Here is a 20,497-nt window from a genome sequence, read left to right on the forward strand (position 1 = left end):
CTAGGCAACCTGGTGAAACCCCATCTCTACTAAAAATACAAAAATTAGCCAGGTGTGGTGGCAGGCGCCTGTAGTCCCAGTTACTCAAGAGGCTGAGGCACGAGAATTGCTTGAACCCTGGAGGTGGAGGTTGCAGTGAGCCAAGATCACACCACTGCACTCCAGCCTGGGCAACACAGCGAGACTTCGTCTCAAAAAAAAGACTGTGCTAAAGGATGCCCAGAGAGCTGGAAACATTATTTCCAGGTGTGTCAGTGAGAGTGTGTCTAGAAGAGATTAGCCTTTGAATCAGTAGATTGAGTAAAGAAGGCACCAGTGTAGCTGGGCATCATCCAGTCCATGCAGAGCCCAGATAGAACAAAAAGGGACAGGAAGGACAAATTCTCTCCTTCTCTTCTTGAGCTGAGACATCCATCTTCTCTGCCCTTGCATATTGGAGCTCCTGGTTCTCAAGCCTTTGGACTCTGAGACTTACACCAGTGCCCCCTCAGTCCCTCTGGTTCTCAGGCCTTCTGCCTCAGATTGGGAATTACACCATCAGCTCCCCTGGTGCTCAAGTCTTTATTTAGACTTGCACTAAATTCTACCACTGATGACTTCCTGATTCTCCAGCTTTCACATGCCATACTGTGGGACTTATTGGCCTCCACAACCATATGAGCCAATTATCATAATAAATCTCTCTCTCTTTCTCAATCTCTCTCTCATGTGTGTGTGTGTGTGTCTGTGTGTCTGTGTGTATCTATCTATCTCTATCTATTCTATACTATTGGTTCTGTTTCTCTGGAAAACCTTGCCTAAGACAAAAGGGTTGAAATTAATGAGTCAATTCATTCTTTTTTCATAACTGAGGTTTAAAGTCTAAAGAAACTACTGACTATATAGGACAAAAGGTGAAGGTGGTGCTGACAAACACTCCAGTAATGGAAAATGTAGCCACAGGAGTATTCCAGGGACACAAATACTGAGGCACTCTGGCAGACACTTTTCCCTCCTGTGTGGTGTACTGCCTGGCAGGGACACCAAAGTGCATGGCAGGAAACTCTGTCCGCTCTTAACATCGGTAACCTCAAAGGAAAGATCGCCTCCCAGCGATCCCAGTGCCTAGGTTGGGATCTATTATCTGTGAACTTATTTAAAGTTTTTTTTCCCCCAACATAGGGCTTAATTTCTTTTGTGATTTAAAAAATAATACATGACCAGAGTAAGAAAATACACACATAAAAAGCAGAATTACATAAGTTAGGAAGTGAAACTCATTCCCTTAAGAAACGTACAGCTTCAGATGCCCACACTAGAATAAAAGACAGAAAATTAATGAGTTAAACTTCCAGTTAAAGAAGTTGGAGGAAGAGCAACAAAACTATACCCTAAGAAAACAAGAGGGAGTAACTAACAAAAATATGAACAGAAACTAACAGAACAGGAAGCAAAGATATGGCAAAGACAGTAAATAAAACCAAAGTTATTTCTTTGAAAAGACTAATACATAGACAAATCACTGGCAATGCTGATCATGGAAAAAGAGAGAACGCAGAGTTTGTAACAAAAAAGGAAACAGATGTAGCAGGTAAAAAAATGAAGATACTATGATAACTTCATGCTAAGTATTCAAACTTAGATGGAATATACAAATTCTCAGAAAAACATAATTTACCAAATAATATATACCATATATATAGTCTATATATAACATATTACACACAAACATTTTATATGTGTGTATAATTTATGACATATACAATATATCTCGAAAAGAAACACCAGGTCCAAATACTTTTAAAAACATATCTTACCCAAATATTCAAGAAAGAGATAATCCCAATCTTAAACAGGCACACTCACACTAATGGAAACAGAGATACTGCTCTCGATTCAATTCATGAGGCTGGAATAACTAACCTACCTAACAACACTAGAAAAAGAGAATATAAGAAAGGAGAATTATAGAACAGCCTCACTTAAAAGCATAAATGCAAAAATCTGAGTAAAATATTGGCCACTCTGATATCATTAGCCACATTAAAAAGATTAAAGAAGAAAAATCATATGATCATCTGAAGAGAAGTAGAAAGATCATTTAATAAAATTAAACATCAGTTTATATAAAACATTTAGCCTTGGAAGAAAAGAAACTTTCTCATCCAAGTTGAAGTGTATCTACCAAAAACTACAGTAAACATCTTATTTAATAAAGAAACTTCAGAAGCATTCTTTTTAAACCCAACAAGACAAAGATGCCAACAATCTCCACTTCTATCCCAAAAAGTACTGGAAGTACTAGATAGTAAAGTAGGACAAGAAAAAGTGACAAAACTTTCAGATTTAATCAATGATTTTCATATGTTAACACTTTTAAAATTAAGATCCTTCTATCAAAATATCTTAAATTTGATGAAATACAGTAAAAGAATTAGAAAGGAATGCAAAGCTCTCTGATAGGAGACCCAACAGACAAATTAACAGAATAAATTTTCTTAGACATCATCAGCAACAAACAGAAAATTTATTTTTAAAAAGATGCCATTTATAATACCAGCAAAAATATAGATACACAGGAATAAATCTAAGACAATACGTGTAAGAGCCTTATGAAGAAAGTTATAGAGCTGTATTAAAAAACATTAAGGAAGACCCAAATAAATGGACAGATGAATAAAGTTCAAGGACTGAAAGATCCAGTATTATAAAGTTGGCAATTTTTTCCCAATTAACCTAAATATTCAATGCAACTCCAACAAGAATCTCAAGAGGATTCTTTGACAAGCTCACTTAAAATTCCCGTGGAAAAACAAAGAACCAAGAATAGCCAGTGTACTTGTGAAAAAGAAGAACAAGGTAGAGAGACTTGTTCTCCTGGATGTCAAGATTGTCAAGATTGTCACAAGTCTCTATTTATGCACTTGTGTGATAATGGGCACAAATAGACAAACAGATCGATGGAGCAGAATAAAGTACCCAGAAATGAATCCCCACCCCACCCCCCTCCCTGTGGAAACTTGACTTATGACAGGGGCCAGGTTTGTGCTGCAAAACACTAAAGGTGCTGGGACAATTGGTCACTCTGTGGGAGGGGGAAGGATAAATTGAATCCTGACCTCATGCCACAGATAAAAATAAATTCCAAGTGGACTTATAACCCATCTTGACAAAATGCTCAAAATCCTAATTACCATTTAATACCTATCATTTTTTTTTTTTGAGATGGAGTCTCCCTCTGTTGCCAGGCTGGAGTGCAGTGGCACGATCTTGGCTCACTGCAACCTCTGCCTCCTGAGTTCAAGTGATTCTCCTGCCTTAGCCTCTCGAGTAGCTGGGACTACAGGTGCGTGCCAACACACCCAGCTAATTTTTGTATTTTTAGTAGAGATGGGGTTTCGCCATGTTGGCCAGGATATTCTTGATCTCTTGACCTGATCTGCCTGCCTCAGCCTCCCAAACTGCTGGGATTACAGGCGTGGGCCACCGCACCCGGCTTTTTTTTTTTTTTTTTTTTTTTTCAAGACGGAGTCTTGCTCTGTCATTCAGGCTGGAGGGCAGCAGAGCAATCTCAGCTCACTGTAACCTCTGTCTCCTGGGTTCAAGTGATTATTTTGCTTCGGCCTCCCAAGTAGCTGGGATTACAGGTGTGTGCCATCACACCCAGCTAACTTTTGTATTATTAGTGGAGATGGATTTTCAGCATGTTGTCCAGGCTGGTCTCGAACTCCTGACCTCAAGTGATCCGCTCTCTTTGGCCTCCCAAAGTGCTGGGATTACAGGCTTGAGCCACCGCACCCGGCTAATACCTATCATTTTGGCAAAAACCAAAAAAGCCTGATAAGACCAGGCTTTGGCAAGGATATGGCTGAACAGGACTATGCAGACACTGATCTTGAGAATTGAAACTGGCATAATCTTTCTGGAAAGCATGGAAATCAGGGCTAATTGCCAAAGATTAGACATTCCTCTTTTCTCCCTTGTTTACCAAGGCTCAGTTTATAAATCATGTCTGGTTTAAGCAAGTCATATCCATCCCATTCTCTCTTACCAGATATTTGCTTTCTCATTTCCTTGACACCAAGGCATGACAATGCAATCTCATCCTAACCAATGAGGCATTAAGGGAAATCTGAGTAGAACTTCTGGTTGTTAAGACATGAAAGGCTCCGAGGGAGAGGTGGAGGGAACCTCTCTATTCTTCAGCCACATCCTTATCCTAGGTCAGAAGTGGCCTATCCTTGAAGCATAGGAAGGGTTTTCCCTCCTGAAAAGAAAGAAAACTCATTCCGCCCCCCTCCCTTTTTTCTTTAAATAATTTCAACTTTTATTTTAGATTCAGAGGTACATCTGCAGGTTTGTTACATAGGTATACTGCAAGATGTTGAGGTTTGGGGTACAAATGATCCCATCACCAAGGTACTGAGCGTGGTACTCAAAGGGCAGTTTTCAGCCCTTGTCCCCTCCCTCCATCCAGCCTCTAGTAGTCCCCAGTGTCTGTTGTTCTCATCTTTATGTCCATGTGTACTCATAGCTCCCACTTGTGAGTTAGAACATGTGGTATTTGGTTTTCTGTTCCTGTACTAATTCACTTAGGATATCAGGCTCCTGTTGCATCTATGTTGCTGCAAAGGACATGATTTCATTCTTTTTTTGTTTTTGAGACGGAATTTCACTCTTTTTGCCCAGGCTGGAGTGCAATGGTGCAATCTCGGCTCACTGCAACCTCCGCTTCCCGGGTTCAAGCAATTCTCCTGCCTCAGCCTCCCAAGTAGCTGGGATTACAGGCGCCTGCCACTACACCTGGCTAATTTTTGTATTTTCAGTAGAGACAAGGTTTCACCATGTTGGCCAGGATGGTCTCGATCTCTTGACCTTGCGATCCACCCGCCTGGGCCTCCCAAAGTGCTGGGATTACAGGCGTGAGCCACCGCGCCTGGCCAATTTCATTCTTTTTACGGCTGCGTAGCATTCCATGTGTATATGTGCCACATTTTCTTTATCCAATCCATTGTTGATGGGCACCTAGGCTGATTCTATGCCTTTGCTACTGTAAATAGTGCTGCGATGAACATACAAGTGCATGTGTCTTGGAAACTCCTTTTTCATACATCTTTTCTTTTGTTTGGGACACTGGACTGAGACTGTGATGCCTGGAATTTTGAAAAACATATTGTGATCTTGAGGTGGCAAGCAAGAGGACCAAAGTCAACACATTAAAGGTAGCAGAATGGAAGGAGGGAAAGAGGCTGGATCCTTTGTTGACAATGTTAGGTAATTAAATCTTTATTGCCTAAACAACTATTAGCTATTCTGTAACCTGCAGCCAAAAGCCTTCCTGATTAGAGATAACAGTTGTCTAGTAAAGTTAAAAAAAAAAAAAGCTTAAGACCCAGAAATTCTACTCATAGGCACAAACCCTAAATAATCCACAAATATTGATAAATGTTTAGTTTTGATATTTTCTTTATTACAAACACTCTTTGTAATCAAGTGAGAAATAGCAAACAGAATAACCCCAATGCATTAGAGACTTCCAGGGTAGCTTCCATTGGTATCAAAATAACTCAGAGAGCCACTTTCCTTTTTGATGCTGGTTACCATCATTTACAAAGTGCACCGATGTGCACAACCCTGGATTCAAGGTTTATATAAGTATCACTCCTAACAATTCTCTAGTTCTCACAATCCTTAATTTTCAAAGATAGGTTACAAGATTGTAATATTTTCGCCCTATTCTCAGAAAGGGTGTGCGTTTCAAAACCACAAACCTTTCCCAAGTTCAGATATCAAGGCATATAGGAAACTACAAGGTAACTCAAGTTTTTAAAAAGAAAGGAGATGGGCGAGAGCGCTGGTTGCATAGGCAATCAAAACAGCCTTCCCTCTAAATCTAGGGCCAGAGAAAGATTGGATATAATTAATTTTTTCCTTCTTCAGGAAGGATTTCTCCAGTGTCTTTTTTTTTTTTTTTTTGAGATGGAATCTTGCTCTGTCACCCAGGCTGGAGTGCAGTGGCGCCATCTCGGCTCACTGCAAGCTCCGCCTCCCGGGTTCACGCCATTCTCCTGCCTCAGCCTCAGGAGTAGCTGGGACTACAGATGCCTGCCACTGCGCCCGGCTAACTTTTTGTATTTTTAGTAGAGACAGGGTTTCACCGTGTTCTCGATCTCCTAACCTCGTGATCCGCCCGCCTCGGCCTCCCAAAGTGCTGGGATTACAGGCGTGAGCCACCGTGCCCAGCCTTCTCCAGTGTCTTAAAAGTAACATTTCTTACGTAGACTTCAAAGTGAAAATTACAAAACCTTTTTGGATCTCTGTGCTAAAGGAATTATGTAGAAAAGTGTTAATGCTGGAAAACAATATTCACTGAAAACTTGGATTTCTTTCCAGAAATTGTTTTATCTTAATTACTTTTGCAGTGGGATCTCACTTAGTGAAGTCTTAATTAACAAAGCTCATGAATTTTCCTTAGGGAAATGACTTGTGGCCAATAAAAAGAAGCAATATGTAATAAGCATCGTGCCCCAGCATTCGGCTCAGGTACTAACTATGAGAACAGTAACTCAAGCAAGCATCACTGTGAGGCTTTATTGAGTCACAGCTAGATGCTTCCAAAGGGGAAGCTAAACATTCTTCAAAACCTATAAAGCCTTGATTAAATATATGGTCTGCATTGTATTTGGAGGCTGAATATTGTAGTATAATATAGCATACCACTGTGGTATAATGCTGTAGTATATAGTATAGTATACTATCTAGTAGTAATAAGGGGTAAAAATGTAATGTGTTCTGAATTAGCATGGATTTTTATCTTTGATTTTGGATCTTTTGCTCTGAATAGCAAAAATCAAGGGTGTTCTATTATGGTTTTAAATTGCTTTTATACCTCCTAAAATGTGATCCCATTATTTTAGGGTTTCACATCTAAAATAGGCCTCTTTCTCTTGCAGTTTACTCAGACACTCCTATCTTTAGAATTTTTTAAATTACACTTGGAATCTGGAAATAATGTCTAGCCCCTTTTAGAATGAATTCCAGTTTAAAATAAATGATTACACTCAAGAGAAAGAAATCTGTTGAGCAATGACAATGAATTTGTTTTGCGCTGCAGTCAGGTGCCCAGTATTTTGACAAATGCTGGTTCATAGAACACAGCTTCCCATGCATGGAGAGTTCCTGTTTCTGGCCATGCAGAGGGATCTGTGGTGGTGTCACTCACTGAACAAACACTAAAGGAAGAACAGATTTGGGGGTAAAATTCACAAGCTTCAAAAGTATTGAGGTTGAATAGTCTTTTTTATATCCTTGTAGAGACTCCAGTAGGCAGGTTAGTAACCAGGTTGGAGTAGAGAGATGTCTGGGAGAACTATTTACACTGGAAGTTTCCCATATCCCAGGCAGAATGGATCATACCTTCTCCTGTGCTCCCATATCTTTTTTCATCCAAATGGTATTGGTTGGCCTCTGCCATTGTAAGTTTTCCTCTCTCTGTCTTTTATTCTATGTATTAGTCCAGAATCTATAAGGAACTTAAACAAATCAACAAGTAAAAAACAAATCTCCCATAAAATTCGGCAAAGGGCATAAACAGACACTTCTCAAAAGAAGACATACAAGCAGCCAACAAACATACGAAAAAATGCTCATTGTCACTCATCATCAAAAAATGCAAATCAAAACCACAATGACACAATGAGATACCATCTCACACCAGTCAGAATGGCTTTTATTAATAAGTCAAAAAAAGAACATATACTAGCAAGGCTGCGGAGAAAAGAGAAGGCTTATTCACTGTTGGTGGGAATGTAAATTAGTTCAGCCACTACAGAAAGTAGCTTGGAGATTTCTTAAAGAACTTAAAACAGAGATACCATTTGACCCAGCAATCCCATTACTGTGTATACCCAAAGGAATATAGATCATTGTACCAAAAAGACACATGAACTCGTATATTCATTGCTGTTCTATTCACAATAAAAAAGGCATGGAATCAACTAGGTGCACATCAATAGTGGATTGGATAAAGAAAATGCGGTACATATACACCATGAAATACTATGCAGATGGAAAAAAGAATGAAATGATGTCCTTTGCAGGAACGTGGATGGAGCTGGAGGCCATTATCCTAAGCAAATTAACATAGGAACAGAAAACCAAATACTACATGTCCTCACTTGTAACTGGGAGTGAAACATTGAGCACACATGGACATAAACATGGGAACAATAGACACTGTGGACTATTAGAGGCGCGAGGGAGGGAGAGGGGTGTGGATTGAAAAACTACTGTTGGGTGCTATGCTCATTACCTGGGTCCAATATCCCCATGTAGCAGTCCTACACTGGTACCCCCCATATCTAAAATTAAAGCTGAAATTTTAAAACAAAAAAACAACCAAATTACCACAAATTCAGTAGCTTAAATCAACACTATTTATGTTATAGTTCTGGAGGTCAGAAGTCCACAATGGGGCAACAGTCTGGTTCCTTGTGAAGACTTCAGGGACAATCTGTTTCTCTGTCTTTTCTAGTTTCTAGAGGCCGCCTCTATCCCTTGGTTTATGTCCCCTTATCACGTCGACCTCTGTCTCTGTCATCACATCTCCTTCTCTGACTCGGGCCCTTCTGCCTTTCCTCTATAAAGACCCTTGTGAATATATTAGGCCCATGCAGATAATTCAGGAAAAATCTCATCATCTCAAATTCCTTAATTTAATTGCATCTGCAAAGTTGCTTTTGCTATGCAAAGAAACATAGTCACAGGTTCTGGGAACTAAGATGTGGACATCCTTTAGGGGCCATTGTTCTGCCTCCCACACCTTATCTACTTGGTTATTTGTAAGTCTAGATAAGCTTCCCTGCTCTGGGGTCCTAATTGACTCAGTTTGCATCCTCCCTCTGTGTTCAACATAGTACATGGTAGGCACTCCGCACATATTATTGGAACTTACTAAAGAGCCCAGGTATGGGGTGAGGCGCTAGACTAGAATGATAGTGTTAGGGGGAAAGGAGGCTAGAGAGGACGTTTGTGGCATCTGAAGGAACCAGCGATAAGACCCTCTCTGTGCCAAGAATCAGTGATGAAAGACTGAGCTGACTGGAGGACTGTGTCCTGTCTCGATGACAGGGATGGGACTAGGAGCAGGCATGAACCAAGGTAGTTGAATGAAATGCTTTAGAAAGTACTTGCCCTCCTGATGTGCCTCATGTGTGCCTCAATGTGTAAAACCCATTTTACAAAAGATTGTAAAATGTTTTAAATAGGAGAATTTTGGTGAAATACTAGGCAACCACTGTATGATCCCACTTGGGAATATCCTATCCTAGGTGAACACATTCAGTAAGGCAACCAAGCAATTCCAAAGCTCTATGTTAGGCCAACAAGAAGGGGGCCAGCAGATTTTTAGATAAATGAGAACTGGCCAATCTGCAGATGCTCTCAGTTGAGAGTTCAAGAAGCAGAGGATCAAAGAAATAAAGTACTCATCCCCTGCCAGTGGTTGGAGCTGCTGGGAAGATAACCTTGACCAGGCCCGGAGGTCCCAGAACTAGCAGCTCTGCTCAGCCTCTTCCATGGTGTTTAACTCCAACTATCTAGCAATTATTTGACAGGTAACTTCCCTTAGAAAGGCTGATTCTAGTGTACTGATTGTATTCCTAGTTAAAAGGACCACACACCTTCAAAGCTTGGACCTGAAAAACACCATCCCTTGTATCAAGATGGTAGGAACCAGAAGGTTATGCCATATTTCAGTTCGACTGTGGCACCCTCGCCATAAGCATCTGCTGTGAGAGCTGATTGTCCACAGTGGGCCTGATAAAGTGACAGTGGAATATCCATAAGAATGGTCCAGGAGGCTGTTCAAGCTAAGGAATCAGAACGTAGGTGCATGGCAGGGCTGGAGATGGTGTTTTCAGAGCCATCAGAACATAGTGAATAAAGAAGGTGGGAACGCTCTAAGGAGGGAGAATCTACAGAGAAAAACAGATGAAGTTAGGGTGAAGAGAGATAATCTAGAAAGATAAAGGAGGCCAAACAAAGAGGTTGAGTGAGATGATAAGGAATATAACGTACAGAAACCAAACAAAAAGGTAGGTTCCGGTGGGAAGGATCAGATGTCACAATTCCCACTGGTGTCTTGCTGAACAGGGCTTTGATCACCCTGTCACCCTAAGATCCAGAGCATTCGCCTCCAGCTCCAAAGCCCTCTGGCCCTACAGCTAGAGTGAAGGGGCTCTTTGTTGCCGTCCCATCTACAGCCCCTCTCTGCCCCCGCACTCCCCATTGCACATAACTGCTGTGACGAGACTCCCTCTTGTATCTAGTTGCATAACTTTGGGTGCTGACTTATCCCAATGCCTGTGTGGTCTCTAGTGAGTCTGAGCGTTCAACTTTCTTTTCTTTCTTTTTTTTCCTTGATGCAGGATCTCACTCTGTCATCCAGGCTGGAGTGCAGTGGCATGACCACAGCTCACAGCATAGCAGCCTCAAACTCCCAGGCTCAAGTGATTCTTCCACCTCAGCCTCCTCAGTAGCAGGGACTACAGGCATGTGCCACCACGCCCAGCTAAGTTTTCATTTTTTGTTAGAGACAGGGTCTCACCACCTTGCCCAGGTTGGTCTCAAACTCCTGGGCTCAAGCAATCCACCTGCCTCAGCCTCCCAAAGTGCTGGGATTACAGGCATGAGCCATCACACAGGCCTCCAACTTTCGATTCAGGGTTTCCAGTTTCAGGATTCCAGCAATCTGACTGCCTGGCCCTGAAGCCGACCACTGACCTTGGTATTCTCACTAAAGGCCAGCATTCTGCTCTTTCCATTTGGAAAAGAGCTTTCAGGCAAACGCTTTGAAGTTCCACCTGCACTGTAAAGTAAGACAGGGATCAGCACAGTCAAATGGAGCAGAAATGCCAAAGAGAAAGAATGCGGTTGGAGAAAACACCAAGGGGATGTTTGACTGAGCTGTTTAAAGAGCACAACCTTGAAAGTCTAAAAGGAAGGGAGGGACAGTAAACGACGAAGGTGAGTAGGAAAGCAAAGGGTTGCCACGAGAAGCAGGTGCCATCTTGATGGCTGAGGCGGTTTTCTGACCCAACTCTAGTTGTCTTCATTATTCTCTTACCCCACAGGGAACTAGTCTCTGAATGAGGGCAGTGGAAACTTTCAGAGGAAGGCAACTGGAAACTGCTGGTTTAGGTGACATATGATAGAAGAAAGCATTTCCTTCCAGCAGCTTCTGAAACAAACACGGTTTCAGCCGCGTCGGCTTACTGCTCCTTCAAAGGAAAGCACTAGCTGCCCTACTGAGTTCTAAGCTTTCAGTATCTGTCTTTTCTTGCCCTTGGTAAACAGAGGAAGAAAGAAAAGGAAGCTGAGCATCCAGTTCTGCAAGTATTGTTCCTATGATGATCTTTCTCAATCTGGTTTGGGCAGTCAACTTGCTTGCTCAACTTCCTCCTCTTGGCCTTTGCATCTCAGTTTGAAACAAAAGCTATTTGGACTGTGCAGTTTTCCCCTCTATATGTGCATTAAAGCATTTTAGGCAGCATCTAAGATATTTTAATAATATTCTGTATTTAAGAAGGACCCCATAATCTACCCCATAATAAAACAGGTAAATTAGCATGGATTCTTCACATTGCCAAAGTAATTGCTTATATTAAAATTACCATAGGGTCACTTTAAGACTTACGGAAAACAGGTTTTCCTTTATTATTAGTTGACCCACTCCCTGACCAAACATAGTGTTTATTTTGAGATGATTATAGCCATTCTTTCTTTCTTTTCTTTTTTTTTTTTTTTTTTGAGACAGAGTCTCACTCTTTTGCCCAGGCTGGAGTGCAGTGGCAGGATCTCGGCTCACTGCAACTTCCACCTCCCAGGTTCAAGTGATTCTTGTGCCTCAGCCTTCCGAGTAGCTGGGATTACAGGTGTGAGCTATCATACTTGGTTAATTTTTGTATTTTTAGTAGAGATGGTGTTTCACCATGTTGGCCAGGCTGGTCTTGAACTCCTGACCTCAAGTGATCTGCCCGCCTTGGCCTCCCAAATTGTTGGGATTACAGGCATGAGCGACCACACCTGGTCTGATTATAACCATTATTTTCTTCTAATAGTCACATGGGTATTCATTATTAAATAAAAATTAGATTTATATATTTTTATATATTTTTTCTCTCAGTCTGAATTTGGCATCACATTTGGGTTTGGAGAAAAGATTGAGTCATAAGTTTAAGTTGGCAAGAATTTCATAGAGTGTAAAGAGAAGCTCCTGTCCTAAATTATATAGAGTTCAAATTGTTGGAGTTGCTTTTTCCTGAGGAAAAAAACAAATGATTAAGAGTAAAGACACTTACCCTTAATCATTTCATGAAACTCTTGTAAATGTATTATCGCATGTTCTCTGTTCTTTCATCTGGGTCCTGCACATCTGTTCCTTGGTGATTCCTATCAGTGTCAGAGAGCATGTAGGCAAACTTTGTGTTATTTTCATCCCTTTCAGCAAATGAATCTTGATTATCTGATTTGTGTCAAGTACCATTCAAGAGACTTGCAAGGAGGGGTAAAGAACATGTGCAAAGATTTATCAGACCTTGGAGCCTTCCTAGGAGTAAAAGCTTGGTAGGAGTGATGAACTGCCATGAAACTGCTCTTGCTGTGCGTCAATTCAATTTCCCTTGTGTTTTTAAAGTGCCCTCTGGGAATGGCAGCAGCTAATAGACCATGTGTTTAATGGAAAGAACCAGGGCTTGAGGGTCCAATAACAGCAGGCCTGATTCTCAGCCCCATCAAATATTAGCTGTAATCTTGGGCCAATTAACTCCAGTCCTGTGTCACTGAGAAATGCATCATTAGGTGATTTCATCATTGTGCAAACATCATAAAGTGTACTTACAAAACCTAGATGGTATAGCCTACTACACACTCTTAACACTTTCACTAAAAAGGAATCCCATTTAAAAGAGAAAGAGACTTCATTTCAGCAAGCAGTTTGCAAAGAAGGAGACACAGCCTTTGGTATAAAACAAAGGTGCACTCCACCAGAGCAGAGAGGCTGTCATATATGGGGAACGTTCCCACCCAAGTTCCCACTCCAGTCCACTATGCAAATGAATGATGCAAGCTTGTTCAGTTAAAATTGATGTTAAAACTGATCACCAGACGAAGTTCACTGGTCAGGTCCAGTTGGCAGAATGGAGCCTTCCAGTGGCAATTGATTCTGGAGGCACAAATGGGAACAGACAGCTTTGAAAGCCCCAAAGTTTATCTACTGTTCAGCTGGCACAAGGTATGTGTGTAACCTTCAGTCAGCAATTGGCTCTCAGCTCCACTCAGAATTTAGACCCAGTTAGCCACTCAGGATCCATCTCAAAGTGTTAGCTTTTTCAGGGTTCACAACACCTGGGATATATGATATTGCTGTGGTATCTATGGTAAAACCCATTGCTTCTAGGCTACAAACCTGTACAGCATGTTACTGTACTGAATACTGTCCACAATTGTGATACAATGGCAAGCAATTAGGTATCTAAACCTATCTAAATGTATAAAAGGTACAGAAAAAACATAGTATAATAGATATAAATGGTACACCTGTATAGGGCACTTACCCTGAAGAGCTTGCACAACTGAACGTTTCTCTGGGTGAGTCAGTGAGTGAGTGGTGAGTGAATGAGAAGGTCTAGGACATTACTGTGCACTACTTTAGATTTTATAAACATGGTACATTTAGACTACACTAAATTTATTTTAAAATTTTTCTTTCTTCAATAATAAGTTGAAGTTAATCTTCACTTATGGTAACTTATTTATTTGATAAACTTTAAATTGTTTTAACTTTTGATTTATAACATGTAGCTTAACACACGGTGTACAGCTGTTTAAAAATATTTTCTTTTTTCATGTCCTTATTCTATAAGCCTTTATCTACTTAATTTTTTTTTTTTTTTTTTTTTACTTTTTAAACTTTTTTGTTAAAAACTAAGACACACACACAGTAGCCTAAGCTTATTCAGGGTCAAGATCATCAATATCGCTGTCTTCCACCTCCATGTTTTGTCCCACTGGAAAGTCTTCAGGGGCAATAACATGCATGGAGCTGTCATCTCCTACGATAACAATGCCTTCTTCTGGAATTCCTCCTGAAGAACCCGTTTAAGGCTGTTCTACAGTCAGTTTGTTAGTTAGTTAGTTAGTTTTGTTTTTTTGAGACAGAGTCTCACTCTGTCACCCAGGCTGGAGCACAGTGCCACGATCTCGGCTCACTGCAACCTCTGCCTCCTGGGTTCAAACAATTCTTCTGCCTTAGCCTCCCAAGTAGCTGGGATTACAAGAGCCCGCCACCACACCCAGCTAATTTTTTTGTATTTTTAGTAGAGACGGGGTTTCACCATGTTGGCCAGGCTGGTCTCGAACTACTGACCTCAGGTGATTCACCCACCTCAACCTTCCAAAGTGCTGGGATTACAGGCATGAGCCACCGCACCTGGCCTACAGTTAATTTTTTTAATAAGTAGAAGTGCATGCCAAAATACAGATAAAAAATATAAACTAGTAACATAGTCATTTATTATCATTATCAAGTATTGTGTATGCTACATAATTTTATGTGCTATACTTTTAGGCAACGGGCAGTGCAGTACGTTACTTTACACCAGCGTCACCACAAACCCGTAGGAAATGCACAGTGCTACAGTGTGAAGATGGCTAGGACACCACTAGGCTATAGAAATGTTTCAGCTCCATTATAATCTTATGGGGCCACCGTCATATACATGGTCTGCCTTTGACCACGTTATGCACATTATGTGGTGCATGAATGTATTCTAAACTCCGGTCTTCTCATCTGTAAAATACAGGTAAAAATGTTTTACCTTATAGAGGTTTTACATGAATTAAACCAGGAAAGTTGAATCCAGTAAGTGCACCTGGGGTCAGACTACTTAGGATTCAAATTCTGGCTCAACCATTTACTCGCTGTGTGACTCTGGGCAAGCTGCTTAATGTCTTCAAGTCTCAGTTTTCTCTCTATATATAATATTCATAAAAATCATTCTCTGTTTCTCTGGTGGTTGTGATGAGCAAATGAAATTAGAAAAGATTTCCATAGTGCCAGGAATGTAGTAAATGTTCAGATGCATGTTAGCTGTTGTTATTGAAAGCACCATGCACAATACATGTTATTTCCCGTTCTCTTAACTAGGTTGCAGATTAATAGATAATTGTGCTAAAAGTGCCCAAAGGCAGATTCTTCTCTTTACAAAGAATTCCTTTCTCTTTTCTTTTTCTCCTTTCAAGAATGTTCTGGTACACATTAGCAAAACACCTTGAGGCAGAGAATCCTAGAAAGCCTTTAATACGTGTATTTCCTTCACCACTAAATTCTTGTGCTTTTAGAAAAAGCAGGCTCCTAAGAGGGGTCAGTTTGAGTAGGAGTCTAAGGTTGTAAATAAAGTATAAAAGAAGAGACTTTGTCAGCCCAATTAAACATAGATCATTATTACTATTAATTAATATCTTCATTACAGTGTTTTCTATATATGCTTTTTTAAAAGTGTGTATCTAAAGATTGAATTTTATTCAAGGGATCATTGGGTAGGTGTTTCAAATTACAGAACAATGTCCCTTTGGGTACTAATGAAATGTTTTCCTTTGGAATAATGTTCAGGGTTCAGATGATGATTACCATACATTTTTTGGTTGGGAGCATGGCCTTGCCCCTGCTCCTGACCCCAGACAGGCCCTCACACCTCCCAGCTTGCCTGGACTCCTTCTGAGCCCCTGCTCCTGACCCCAGACAGGCCCCTACACCTCCCAGCTTGCCTGGGCTCCTTCTGGGTTCATAGGGGATTCCTCAACATTCTCACTTTGTCCAATACAGCCACCACTCATGTGGGAGCTTTTGTGCGCTCAGCAAACACATCTTGCTCCCAGTGCATAGGAGCATTCCAGATCGCTGCGCAATTCTGATGCTCACCGTGTTAAGACAAGACAGACAGGTTTATGATTTTCACTAGAACAACTCTTGCAGAGTTTTACTATTTTTCATATAACAACTCTCCCACTTTTCCTTTTCGTATGGTGACTTTCTCATGCCAGGACACACTAAATGAATACATTTATAAAGGTGGTATTGTATGGTTACCAGGGGTTGCATGTTGGGGGAATCGGGTGTTATTATTTAACAGCTAAAAAGTTTCTGATTGAGATAATGAAAACATTCTGGAAATGGATAGTGGTGATGGTTACACAACACTGGGAATTCACTTAATGCTCATGAACTACACTCTTAAAAATGATCAAAATGGTAAATTTTATGCTATGCATATTTTACCACAATTTTTTAAAGTAATGTTTTGACATTATGGTTTCATCAGTTTAAACAGACTTCTAGGCAGGGGGTATCCAACGGCCCGAGTCTTGATCACTTGCCATTTGGAATGGAAGCCCGTAATAAAAATGCTGCCTTCCAGAGACTGCAGGGACCTTACCCATGTGACCAGAATGCTGTGCTTCCTCATTAGCCTATTAATTAATTGCATAGAATTTGATGCTTGGACAGTACTTGAAGGTTTGCTATTTTTGGAAGCTCTACACATCTTCCTTTCAGTGTCATCTACCCTTTTCAACAGCATCCGTAAATCCAGTTTCCAGCCCAAGTGTTGATGCATCTCATCATATGTTGTAAATGCCATAAATGGAGGAAGCAAGTGTCTCTCAGGAAAACGCTCAGCACCTAGGGAGCTGACTACATGGAGTGGAACACACAGGAACTTTTCCCGTTAAAAATAATGGAAACAGCTGCCATTTAGCAATGTTTCACTTAGGAGCAGAGTTTTCAAGAATGACTTACTTGTCAAGTGAAGGGTAGGGGTAAAAGTCACACTTTCCCACTCCTGGTGAGTCAATTCTTGGCCTCTCCATCCCAGTCAATGTGAGATTTTTAACTGGCACTACCCAATCCTGGGATTTGTTGGGACATTTATATTTTAAAAGCAACTAATCCTCATGGAAAAGCATAAACACATTTTAAAGGTTCTGATGTTTGAATAATATTAGTACAATAACCTCCTGAGACTAGAATGGATTATTTGCTATTCTTCAGAGGGGGTGACTATATAAAAATGAGGAAAGATGACCTTTTATACCTTAGCATGATTGCAGGAAGAATCGTGCCTTTGGAATGGAGATTGTCTTCTCTCCCTCTCACTCTCCAAGCTTCTTTCTTCTCTCTTTCTTCTGTCTTTGAGTATTTACCTCTGCCTCTTTTTCTCTCTTTCTCACATAGGCACAGTGCTATAATAATTGTACTTTGCATTTATCTAGTATTATCCATTATTTTCCATTATTATCCACTATTATTCCATTTAATCCTTGAAATATCCCTGTAAGAGGATAATTAGGGCAAATATTATTATCATTGCCATTTTATAGATTTTTAGAAATGAGAAGATACATAAGGGTTAAGTGACACATCGCAAGGTATGGGAAGATCCAGTCCTGAAACCCATGTCTTGTGACTTGGGTCTAATACTGGTTCTACAGCTGCAGCCATTTCTGGGGATCATACAGTCCTTGAAGGGAATATAGCACTACCAGACATATGTCACTACCCAGTGACGGACAAGTGGCAGGCATGGTCCTTAGTAGAGTTCATCATCAAGTTCTTCTGAATATGTTCCCTGGAGCTGTCATCCTGCCTGCTGAGCAGCCTCTGTCCATTCAACCACCCATCCATCCATCCAGAATAAAGAAAATGAAGGAGATGCTCAGTTGGAGGAGGTCAAGAGATACATCTGCCCTCTGGATCCTGGAGACTGCAATGCTAAGCGCTTCTTAAAGTCAAAATTGACAAATGAATTCAGCCACTTTTAGTATAGATAGCTGCAAAAACATCACAACAAAATTATTTTTCTTTTGTTGTTGTTGGTTTTTTTGTTTTGTTTTGTTTTGTTTTGTTTTTGAGACAGAGTCTTGCTCTCTCGCCCAGGCTGGAGTGCAGTGGCACAATCTTGGCTCACTGCAACCTCCATCTCCCAGGTTCAAGCAATTCTCCTGCCTCAGCCTCCCAAGTAGCTGGGATTACAGGCATGTGCCACCATGCTCGGCTAATTTTTTTTTTTTTTTTGTATTTTTAGTAGAGATGGGGTTTTACCATGTTGGCCAGGCTGGTCTTGAACTCCTGACCTCAGGCGATCCACTTGCCTTGGCCTCCCAAAGTGCTAGGATTACAGGCATGAGCCACCACGCCGGGCCTCAAAATTATTTTTCAAAAGATAAATTCAGTTGTCGTACTGAATTTTTATCCAGTTAATTCTAGCTATGCAGATACTGGATTTGGGTAACTTAATTTAAAAATATGTTTCCATTTCCCTTCTCCCTCAAAGGACTGACTTAGTTATGTAAATATGCAAAAGATTAGCAAAAACACCTTAATATTTTGGTTAATTGATATCTGTCATGCTGGATTGCCATAATTTAAGAACTCTTCACCATTTTCTTAAATCGTCTGTATTTTCCCTTTTTATTATATTTTTTAAAAATCTCCCTCTTAAAAGCCTGAAAAAAACCTTTCAATGTGCACAAAAAACAGTTTCTAGTTTTTATTCTCCATTGCTATTTGCAATTACTCAGAGAGGAAAAGTATTTTGGAAAAAAACTCACCCAGAATCAGGTGACAACTCACATTCTCTTTCTTAGATGTCTAACAGTAACAAGCAAAAGCCAATTCAAAGATAGATCTTTGGGGCACCCTCTGGTGGCTGAAAAGAGTCATGAAATCAGTGCCCATGTGTATCAAAAGGCCAGTAATCTTTGCGACTTATTTTAAAGGGCCATCATCAAATTTTCCATACAACATTGAAAATGTAGCCAGATCAGGAATGTGGGAAGGACTGAAAAGAATTTGGAACCACAAGAACTGGACTTGAGTCAGAGCTCTCATCTATTAGCTATGTGAACCTGCATTTGGTTGGCAGGTCAGTTTCCACAGAGCTGACGCCGAATCTGGAATTTCTCACTGGAGATAAGAGGCAGTGTCAAAACTAGAGGAGTATATGATTCCATCTATCTGATATGCCCAGAAAAGGCAACTCTATAGAAGGTAGATCAGTGATTGCCTGGGGCTGGGGAGGGCATGGGGATTAACTGTAAATGGGCATGAAGGACTTTATTGGGGTGACAAAAATGTTCTAAAACCAGACTGTACCTGTTGCACAACTGAGTAAATTTTGTAAAACATTACTGCAGTATGGATTTTAAAGGGGTGAATTTTATGGTATGGTATGTAAATTATACCTCAGTAAAGTTATTATTTTTTTAAGCCAGGAGGGAAAAGCAGAGTGGATAACCCCTAGAGACATCTTGGTACAGAGCCAGGAAACCTGTAGCCAGCAATTGTGTGGGAGGAAAGGGAACTGTGGGGTAAGGTAGGGGTGAGCAGGAAGAATGCCTAGAAGAGGTGCTGACTTTTGGAACTTCATTTTGCACACAGGTGTGCCCTTAGCTCACATCTCAGTGGGTTGCCTGAGGTTAGCATGCTAGAGGCTGAAAGAAACCCCCTCCCAACTCAGCCTCCCATGGCAGGTATTTAGGGGCATTTCTGACGGAGTAAGACTATTAAAGCAGCCAACTAGATGCAATTCCATCAAAATGACCATTTTGAAATGTAAAACCAATGTTTTATTTATTACTTTTCTCAGTAACAGGTAACTCAGTGTGGTTTGAGAACTAGATGAGATTAAGAAGTGCACTGATGAGAGAATGTCTATTTTTTACACTGTTTACTAACAGAAAATGTGAAAGTGAGGATTTATAAAAGTACCAGAAGAAAACTCAGATGAATATCTCTATAAACTAAGGGTAGAGAGAAACTGGTAAGGAGTAACATCTAAACCAGAATCTCTAAAAGAGACAAGAGATGGATTTAATGGATTTTTTTCAAAAAATAATGGATTAAAAAAAAGAAAAAGAAAAAATTAAGACACAAACTATGCATTAGGAAATAATACTGTATCATATATACCAGACAGATTTATTAACCGCAATATAACAGATACTTGCAAACCAGAGAAAAATGTGCAAAGGGTGAGTAGAGATAATTCACAAAGGGAAAAATAAATGAAAAAATACAATCTGTCAAGATATGAAACAGCTTTAACCTAACATCTCATTAATGAATACTATTAAGAAAACAATGTGGGCCGGGTGCAGTGGCTCACACCTGTAATCCCAGCACTTTGGGAAGGCAAGGTGGGTGAATCACTTGAGGTCAGGAGTTTGACACCAGCCTGGCCAACATGCTGAAACCCCGTCTCTACTAAAAATACAAAAATTAGCCGGGCATGGTGGTGCATGCCTGTAATCTCAGCTACTTGGGAGGCTGAGGCAGGAGAATCGCTTGAACCCAGGAGGTGAAGGTTGCAGTGAGCCAAGATTGCGCCACTGCACTCCAGCCTGGGTGACAGAACGAGGCTCTGTCTCAAAAAAAAAAAAAAAAGATTGATGTGGCTTACCC

The sequence above is a fragment of the Pan paniscus genome, chromosome 5 (genome assembly GCF_029289425.2).
Source record: "Pan paniscus chromosome 5, NHGRI_mPanPan1-v2.0_pri, whole genome shotgun sequence".
Taxonomy (NCBI): domain Eukaryota; kingdom Metazoa; phylum Chordata; class Mammalia; order Primates; family Hominidae; genus Pan; species Pan paniscus.